Source organism: Bombus vosnesenskii, unplaced genomic scaffold (genome assembly GCF_011952255.1).
Source record: "Bombus vosnesenskii isolate JDL3184/JDL3185 unplaced genomic scaffold, Bvos_JDL3184-5_v1.1 scf7180000013939, whole genome shotgun sequence".
Classification (NCBI taxonomy): domain Eukaryota; kingdom Metazoa; phylum Arthropoda; class Insecta; order Hymenoptera; family Apidae; genus Bombus; species Bombus vosnesenskii.
In genome coordinates, this window is record NW_022883294.1 from 25,837 (window position 1) to 34,209 (window position 8,373).

Consider the following 8,373-nt stretch of genomic DNA (forward strand, 5'->3'; position numbering starts at 1 on the left):
AGGACCCACCTAGGGCAGTGAAACAACGCATGCTCCGCGTCGTCTACTTCCGTGTCGCAATCCCAGTATCTGGAGTGAACCTCTTTGCTGATCATCCTGCGATACACCCGTAGGTGTCCAGTCAACAGTTGCATCGTTCAATATGTCTTTTGTATTTCTTTTACGTACAAGCGTCATTTACTAACTTCTTCGTCCAATTATCTTCTCCGTACACACTCCATTTATCCCTCTACCTGTCGTCCCCCATCCTTTCCATAAAATTTTCAGCAATTTCTGCTCTAGACCCGTCAATATGCACAGCGCTGCACGCGACGCAGTTCTGTAGGCCATAGACGATCTTATAAGTGCGGCCCTTTGTGCCCTCTTCAAGATGTTTCTATTCCTCTTGGTCAACAGCGCTTTGGCCCATACCGGGGACGTATAAAGCACCACCGACTCCCATACTCCATAGTAAAGCTTCCTGACTGAGCTAATGTGACCAGGGTGATATGCCTGATAGTTATTTATTTATAGGGCTGCAGTGACATTCCTTAAATTAAATTTAATTAATTACATTGAATAATATTGAATGATTTTAATTAACGGTTGCACATGGGCCTATGGTACTTGCCAGTTAAAGTGTAGGTAATAAGTTGAATGGCTAATGTTGACGTTTGGGCTGTTGACGAGTGTGTGAGATTGTTAATAAAAGTAAGAATCCATGGGATGACAGATGCCTTGTTGTTGCTGGACCCTTGACAAGATCGAATTGCGATTTGTATAACCATTTTGCAATACCGCTTGTAATGCACTCGATCGGCGCGAGTAGAGGCGACGCTTACGGCAACTGGCATTCGGCGCCATGTTGTGATAGTGATCTTCAGAGTTCGATTTCGAGATCACTGAGCCTCTGTCAAACGAGAATGCCGTGTACGATATTAAACAGTTGGTGCCATATTGGATGGTAGCTCCCTCCATAATCACATTGCGGTCGGCTGAGATAAGTTGCACTGTTGAGTGTAAGTAATTTTATTTACTTTTCATGATATGAAATATGATATGATAGATGATGAATATGAAGTATGATAGATTTAGATAGATGATATAAGATTTCCCCTATACGTATAGTTTGAACATTGGATGATCACCGGCGCACTGATTTCGGAACTTAGAGACACTGCGAACGAAAATAAAATTATGGTGAAACATTGAATACGAATTCATGAGCTTTGACTATTGTAGTATTTAGCCGTTTCTCTAAGGACAAGGCTAGGGTTATAGCTTGAATTCAGCCATTAGAGTTATCACGATGGAATAAGGGAATGCAGGGCCTAAGACCGCACATATCGACGGACTCACTTGAAGAAAACTCACTTGAACTAATTCGCAACGACTTCGGTGTCGTGTAAAATTAAGGTAAAAATAAGGAACCTGTTAATTTCCGAAAAGGAGATAAAGTTCTTTTTATTGTTTACCCAATTTATACAATTTTTTCGGTTCGCGATGATACACTTTCGATACTTGGATTAGTTAAGAATTTTTTTTAGACTGACTGGATGATTTTGAAGGGAGCAGCTATATTCTTCCATTCGTTGGAGTGGGAGAAGGTTTTGTTTATACTTAGTGTAAAATTCGGAGAACGGCTGGAGTGATCGAATGCCACTCAGGTGGCTCAGAACGGATGCTGACCGGACGGTCACACGCAATAAGGCGTTCGGAGTTTCGGTTTGTTATATACAGCTGCTCGAATTTCGTCTGTGACATCGGCTACGATTTAAGGACACGATAATGGTACAACTCTCTTATGACGAACGCGACACTGTCCCTGTGCGATTATAAATTGTCCAAGATATGTGATAATGAGCTTGGGCTGGTTACTAAAGTTCAATTCTTCACCTTATTTGTAAAACATTCGAACTGCGACGGAAGGAGATCACCGGTGATCTGTCAATTTTTTTTGCATCTTTTAGTAAATTGTTGAGTGGTCGGAGGATTTTTGCGGCCGCTGGTATGAAACTTTGGTAGAAGTTAATCATACCGGGGTACCTTCGCAGTTGCTTAGTCGCGAGCTTTGGAACGTTCACAATCACTTTAACACGCTCGACCAGCGGCTTAATTCCATCGGCGTTTACGGTGTATCCTAAAAATGTGATTTCGCTCGAACCAAATTCATATTTCGCGGAGTTAATTACGACACCGTAATCTTTTAACCGTTCGAAGTTTCGCAAGTGATCGCGGCGTTGCTGCTTGTCTTCCGAGGCTATCAAGAGATCGTCGATGTACGCGTATACGAAGTCTAAAGCAGGCCAGAATCCGTACATGAATCGTTGCCACGTTTGCGCTATGCTGCTGCAAAGGAGTGCGGAGGTTGTTTGAATGTAAAAAAATGGAAGACAGGACACCCTCCCAGTTCTACAGAGATTTGAAGAAGCTAGCCGCCTTATCGATTTCTGACGACCTCGTTCTGACGCTTTGGAAGAACCGCCTCCCAGTGAATATGCAACGGATCCTGGCTGCCATAATGGAAACAAATCCGAATGACCTCACCACGGTGGCAGACAGGATCCACGAAATAAGCGCAGAACAGCCCGGACAGACAACAACGGACAGCGAGGAATCGTACCGCCCCCAGCCACGAAGTTCGCGGACGAGTAGCGTAAATTCGCACGCTGCTCCTCGACAGTCGTTGCAAACCACGATCGCGATCCCCGAATATCCGAGACATGACGCAGCAAAATGGTAGGATGCACCGTAAACGTAAAAGTACCAGAGGCTGCGACTGTTAAGCAACTGCGAATCGTGATCCTCGCCAAATGTCTCGAGAATCGGCACCTGCAGCAAGTCGAGGATGCAGTAGTGAGTCTATCAGCCACGGAACGATACGAAAAATTAAAGAGTGAAATTATCCGGAAACTGGCTGATTTAGACAGCACGAGAATACGAAAGTTGCTGGAGTCTGAAGAAATGGGCGAAAGGAAACCGTCCCAATTTTATCAATACCTAGGAAAACTCACCAGGCACGTAGCATCCCCAGTCGGAGTGTTCGAATCGTCAACAGGTAAGTTTGATCAGGATGAGGAGATTTATTGATTACAAGTTCGAATGAGATGAGGAATTTGATCCTTTCAGTGGACACTAAGAGAACGGCGATGCGTGATTATTGCTTAGTGGAGTGATTTAGCTGCCTGTAACTACTAATATTCGGCGAAAATTAAAAAATTGGTACTTGAGGTTACAGGCGGTTATGTCGATGCTGTGTACAATATAATTTAAAACGATGGAGAAGTTGAGCTTTCCGTGGCTGCGGGAGTGATTGAAATAATATAGAGTGCGTGTGAATTTACAATTTTACATGAGGGATGTGTGTTTTTTTGCTGAATTACCGCGGATTTATAATTAATACTCTTTGGGGAATCGTAGGTGTTTAGTGTTTAAATTGAGTGATGGAGGATATTTTTTGCGTAGGTGGACAGACAGTGAAGTTGTTTGCATAGGGTGTAAGCCTGTAGGGCGAAGTAGTGCGATAAAATTATAAAAGTTTTTGATTAAGGCGTGTAAATAGTTCGAAAAATTTTAGGTTATGTTGTGCTTGAAAGTCGAAGAGTCGTTACCTGTAAAGAAAGAAATGAGTTTGACGATTAGTTATAATGTTTTTCTAGATGATTATTTTTTTTCATTTAGTTAGTGTAGTATATAGAAAGGTGTACATACCCTTACGAGGTAAAGATTTGTGCGAAGAATGTGCGTTGGATGAGTAAAGAAGGTTTCGTTTTTGAGAGGTAGAATGAAGGATAATTCTGAGAAGTGGAGTTTAATATTACATTTATTAACTACATGATTATGGCAATAAACATTGTGTAGGTACTATAGAGTTTATTGTATTTTTACCTATTTATCAGTATATTGTTTATAGCAATTGACTATTAAGTTTATACGATTGTTTTACTAATATTGACTAGAGAAGGAGGTTTTCTAACTCTCCATTTACCTGCCAATGTTTATGTGTTATTATTAATTATTATTTAGTTGAAAGTATATATGAAGGATGCACCTACTTGCTTTACTTACTTGCACTTTCTTGAGAGCTAAGTTCTTGCTTGGTAGTGTTAGGGGAACGAGGTTTGATATCTGTAAAGTAGATTGGATTACTATTTATGAAGTGGGTCTCATTATGATATCTATTTCTATTATAATAATGGATCATCGTTAGTTGATATGTAAGACGAGTTAGTATTATTTTGATTTGCCTATTTATTATATAATGACAATGAATTATTATACTGTATGCAGTATGTATATATATGAGGTACTTACTTTTAGAGATAATGATAAATCGATGATGGCCTTGTGTCATGCAAAGGAGGTCTTGATGCCTGTAAATAGGTATCGAGTTAGTTTTCTATGCAGAGGACACTATATCTTTGCTCTATTTTGACTAGTAGATATTTACGTTGTATATATTGCTTATTTATTTATTATATGTATGTCGGAGATGAAAGAACACCGGAGCCTTTGGAATTTTGGATAATCCCGCAACATTGTAATCTAGACTCTACTATAGCTGTAATTAAACAATTGTAGTTATTCAATCCGATTGTAATTGTTCGAGAGTTGTGATAATGAACTTGGGCTCGAGGCGACAGCCAGTCGCCGAACGTAGCCGCGGTCACGGGATGAACGCTTCGTCTAACGAAGGTAATGGAGTAATTCTATAGCTCTTCTTAAAAGAAATATTTGTAGCGGCACGCGACAGTAAACATTCGAACGGTTTCTGTCCCGTGGCTCGCTACACGCAGACCCTATTCTTCGAGTAAGATGATTGCCAGATGTCGATGCGTCTCCGCAGTACATGTTCAGCTAGCCTGAGGGCCCGTTATAAATCTTAACACCTTACGACCAGTAAATATTACGCGTCCGACTTAGATTTTGTGAGCACGTTCATCTATCATCCCGTCGACCGCGAATTCGTTATTGAACCTACGATCATTGTCATTAGTTTCTCGAGTATCTAATTACCACGGTTATTTGTCCAGTTCTATGATGATCGTATTTGCACTAGTCAATGTCTTCTCTATTGCATAACGACAACGTGTAATCCAATCGAATTTCGTTTCAAATCGAAGATTCGTTTCACGCCCCTAACCCTAATTCTAATGTAAACCCGACATGTATATAGGAAAGGATGTACTTACTCTTAATAGGAGTGTACCCCTACGAGGTAAGACTTGGGCGAAGTGCGGTGATGTGCGAAGAAGATTTCGATTTTAGGAGGTAGAACAGGATATCCTGAGAAGTGGAGTTTTATATTAAATTACATTAAATTTATATTAATTTTATAATAGCAATATTATTATTATGGCAATAAACATTGTGCAGGTACGATAGAGTTTAGTATTTTTTACCTATTTAACAGCAGATAGTTTATTGTAATTGACTATAAAGTTTATATGATTAATTGTTTACTAATATCAACTAGAGAAGGAGGTTTTTAACTCTCCATATATCTATCAATGTTTATGTGTTTTAATTATTATAATACTTGGTTGTAAGCATATATGAAGGAGGCACTTATTTGCTTTTACTACTTGTACTTACTTGAGAGGTAAGCCTTGGCTTGCGTAGTGTTTAGGGAACGAGGTTTTCGATATCTAAAAATTGACTTTGAATTATTATTCATGAAGTGAATCTCGCTAGGATATCTATATTCAGTTTAATAACGGACCATTGTTGCTTGATTTGTAGAGAGAGTTAATTTATATTTAGTTTTTATATGTTTGATTTTACTTACTATATAATGGCAATAAATTTATATTTTATGTATTTATGTATATGAGGTACTTACTTTGAGTGATAGTAATAAATTGATGATGGCATGTGTCTGTCAGCAGGCATCGAGTTAGTTTTGTTAAGAGGATTATTATATTCTCTTGTTTCATTTTAACTAAATGATTGTTATGTTACGCTTTATGCTTTATATTTGCTTTGTCTATTCAAATACATGTACTAGGAATGATGTACTTACTTCTAGTGGGTGCGTGCTCCTACGAGGCAGAGAATTGGGTGATGAATGTGTTGAGGAGCAAATGTAAATTCGCACGTTCGTGGGGAGATGCGATCTCGAGGAAGCGCGCCAACGGGAGTCGTAAATTCCCGTTACGATTGACTAATCGACGCCACGAATCGTTCTTGGTGAACACTGACTTGAGCTGACGTTTGATCGAGACTGGTGTCGTAGAAGTAGTTGACTTGACTCTCTGGATGTCGTAAGAGAAGTAGTTGACTTGACTCTCTGGATGTCGTAGGAGTAGTTGACTTGACTCTCTGGATGTCGGAGGAGAAGTAGGTTACAGCGACGATGCTATGTCGGAGGAAAGCTAGCGATGGGTGTGTCTAGCGCACAGGACCATCGGATTTGTTCATGACGTTTTTGCTCAGGCAGTATACATTGCTTCTGATTGGATAAACGGAGGTTGGTGGACTAGGAAGGATCTTAGCTACCCTCGATAGAAAGTTGTTATTAGGAAGCATCGTACGTGGAAAAACCCAACTTTCCCTTGTCAAGCTGTAGTAAGCAATAGTCTTTAGAAACTAATTTAGAAAAAGACATTTGTTGGGTCTGAAGGACCTTAGCAAGCAAATTACTCGGGTTTTATGACGGGTACTTAGGCTATTGAGGGTACGTCGTAAGGATGAGCGGACGTCTGGTGTCCGTCTGGCCCGCGGTGTATGGCCTGGTCCAGGTAGAGGGTCGCCTGACGTAACAGCAAAGAAGGAGCTGATCTTAGAAAGTAGAATGAAGAATTATCCTGTGAAGAGGAGCTTACTTTAATTATATTATTATATTAATTGACATTGAGTAGGTATTATGGAGTTTACGGTATTTTCACTTATTTATTAGGATACTGTTATTATAATTGACTTTTGATTTTAGAGTTGTACGATTAAATTGTGTTATTAATAATTGACTAGAGAATAAGGTTTTAACTTTCCATATATCTATCAATGTTTGTGTATATTATTAATTATTACTTGGTTGTAAGCATATATGAAGGATGTACTTAGTTGCTTTACGTACTTGTTCTTACTTGAGAGGTAAGCCTTGGCTGGCGTAGTGCTAGGTGAACGAGGTTTTTCGATATCTGAAAGTAGATTTGAATGATTATTTAGTAAGTGAACCTTATTATAATATCTATTTTATTTATTAATGTACTATTGATATGGTACTATGAGATTTATTATATATTAGGCTATTTTACTATAATAGATGACTATGTATTAGATATAGTTGGTATTAGGTATTAGGTAGTTGTATTAGGTATAGGCTGTCAATTGTTCACTCATTATTTCTCGGGCTGCGGAGAGGTTTGCCGATTTTGACATCATAATTTAACGCTGTAATGAGAAGAGTATAATTTTAGATATTCACGCGGGGCGGGAATTATTTATATCCATATGTGATATTGATATATTTGAACAATTAAATAAATTTGTTTAATACGAATACACACGTGCACTTCATGGGAACGATTCTCTACTCGTGTGGAGATTATAAGTTGGGCGTATTGCGGGTAATATAGTATCCGTTGTTGAGGGACTTATTTACACTTGCGAAGAAATGTCACTTGCGAATTCCTAAATATGGAATAATTATTAATATAACGCGCACATGGATAAAATAGATGCCATTGTTGTGTAACGACCACCCAAGAGGCAGGCATCTGCTGACATCGGATATATCGATAACACCTAGCATTGTGATAACTAAGAGAAAAGACAACAGCCAGACCCACACCCATAAGATATGAGTCATAATAAAGAAATAAAAACCCCGGTCAGTAACCTCAGTTTGTAATCTGCAGTTAATAAAGCATATGAATGAGCTATTGCTCATTCTTCTACTTAGAAAACCTCGTTCTTTTATTACGTGACATATGACTGGTGGCTTAGGGCGCACGCGTTGGCGAGGAGCGATGCGCAGGTGAGGTGGTTCGCTGCGTCGATGTGTGGCGTCGCCACCTTATGGGCATCGCTTAAGAGCATGTACGGCCGGCTCAACGAAAGTTCCCTTTTTAAGGAATAAAGTCGGGTCGACCAGAGTTCTATTTATGCTTTATTTTATTTATTGTTATTCGAGCCGAACTTACTTGGTGAATAAATAAGTAATGTGCTGCGTAACGAGGTGTTACTATATGAATTGTGTGGCGAACGGTAGGTTGGAGTATATAGCAGTTGAATCTACAGTACTACTTAATTATCTATCTATTTATTCCATTCCATTCCATTCCATTCCATTTTTATTCCATTCCATTCCATTTATTTATTTATTCCTTCTTCCATTCCATTCCATTTATTTATTCCATTTCTATTCCATTTTCCATTCATTGACATTTATTA

At 39.1% G+C, this 8,373-nt stretch overlaps 1 long non-coding RNA gene across 1 annotated transcript; it reads right to left on the reverse strand.

Annotated features, from left to right (window-relative positions):
* Nucleotides 1-6,741: 6,741 nt before the first annotated feature.
* On the reverse strand, nt 6,742-8,119 carry LOC117239350. Its single transcript, XR_004494426.1, has 4 exons — nt 7,488-8,119; nt 7,236-7,371; nt 7,055-7,118; nt 6,742-6,785 (listed from the first exon to the last, which is right to left on the reverse strand). It is a non-coding gene; the product is annotated as an uncharacterized LOC117239350 (long non-coding RNA).
* Nucleotides 8,120-8,373: the final 254 nt, after the last annotated feature.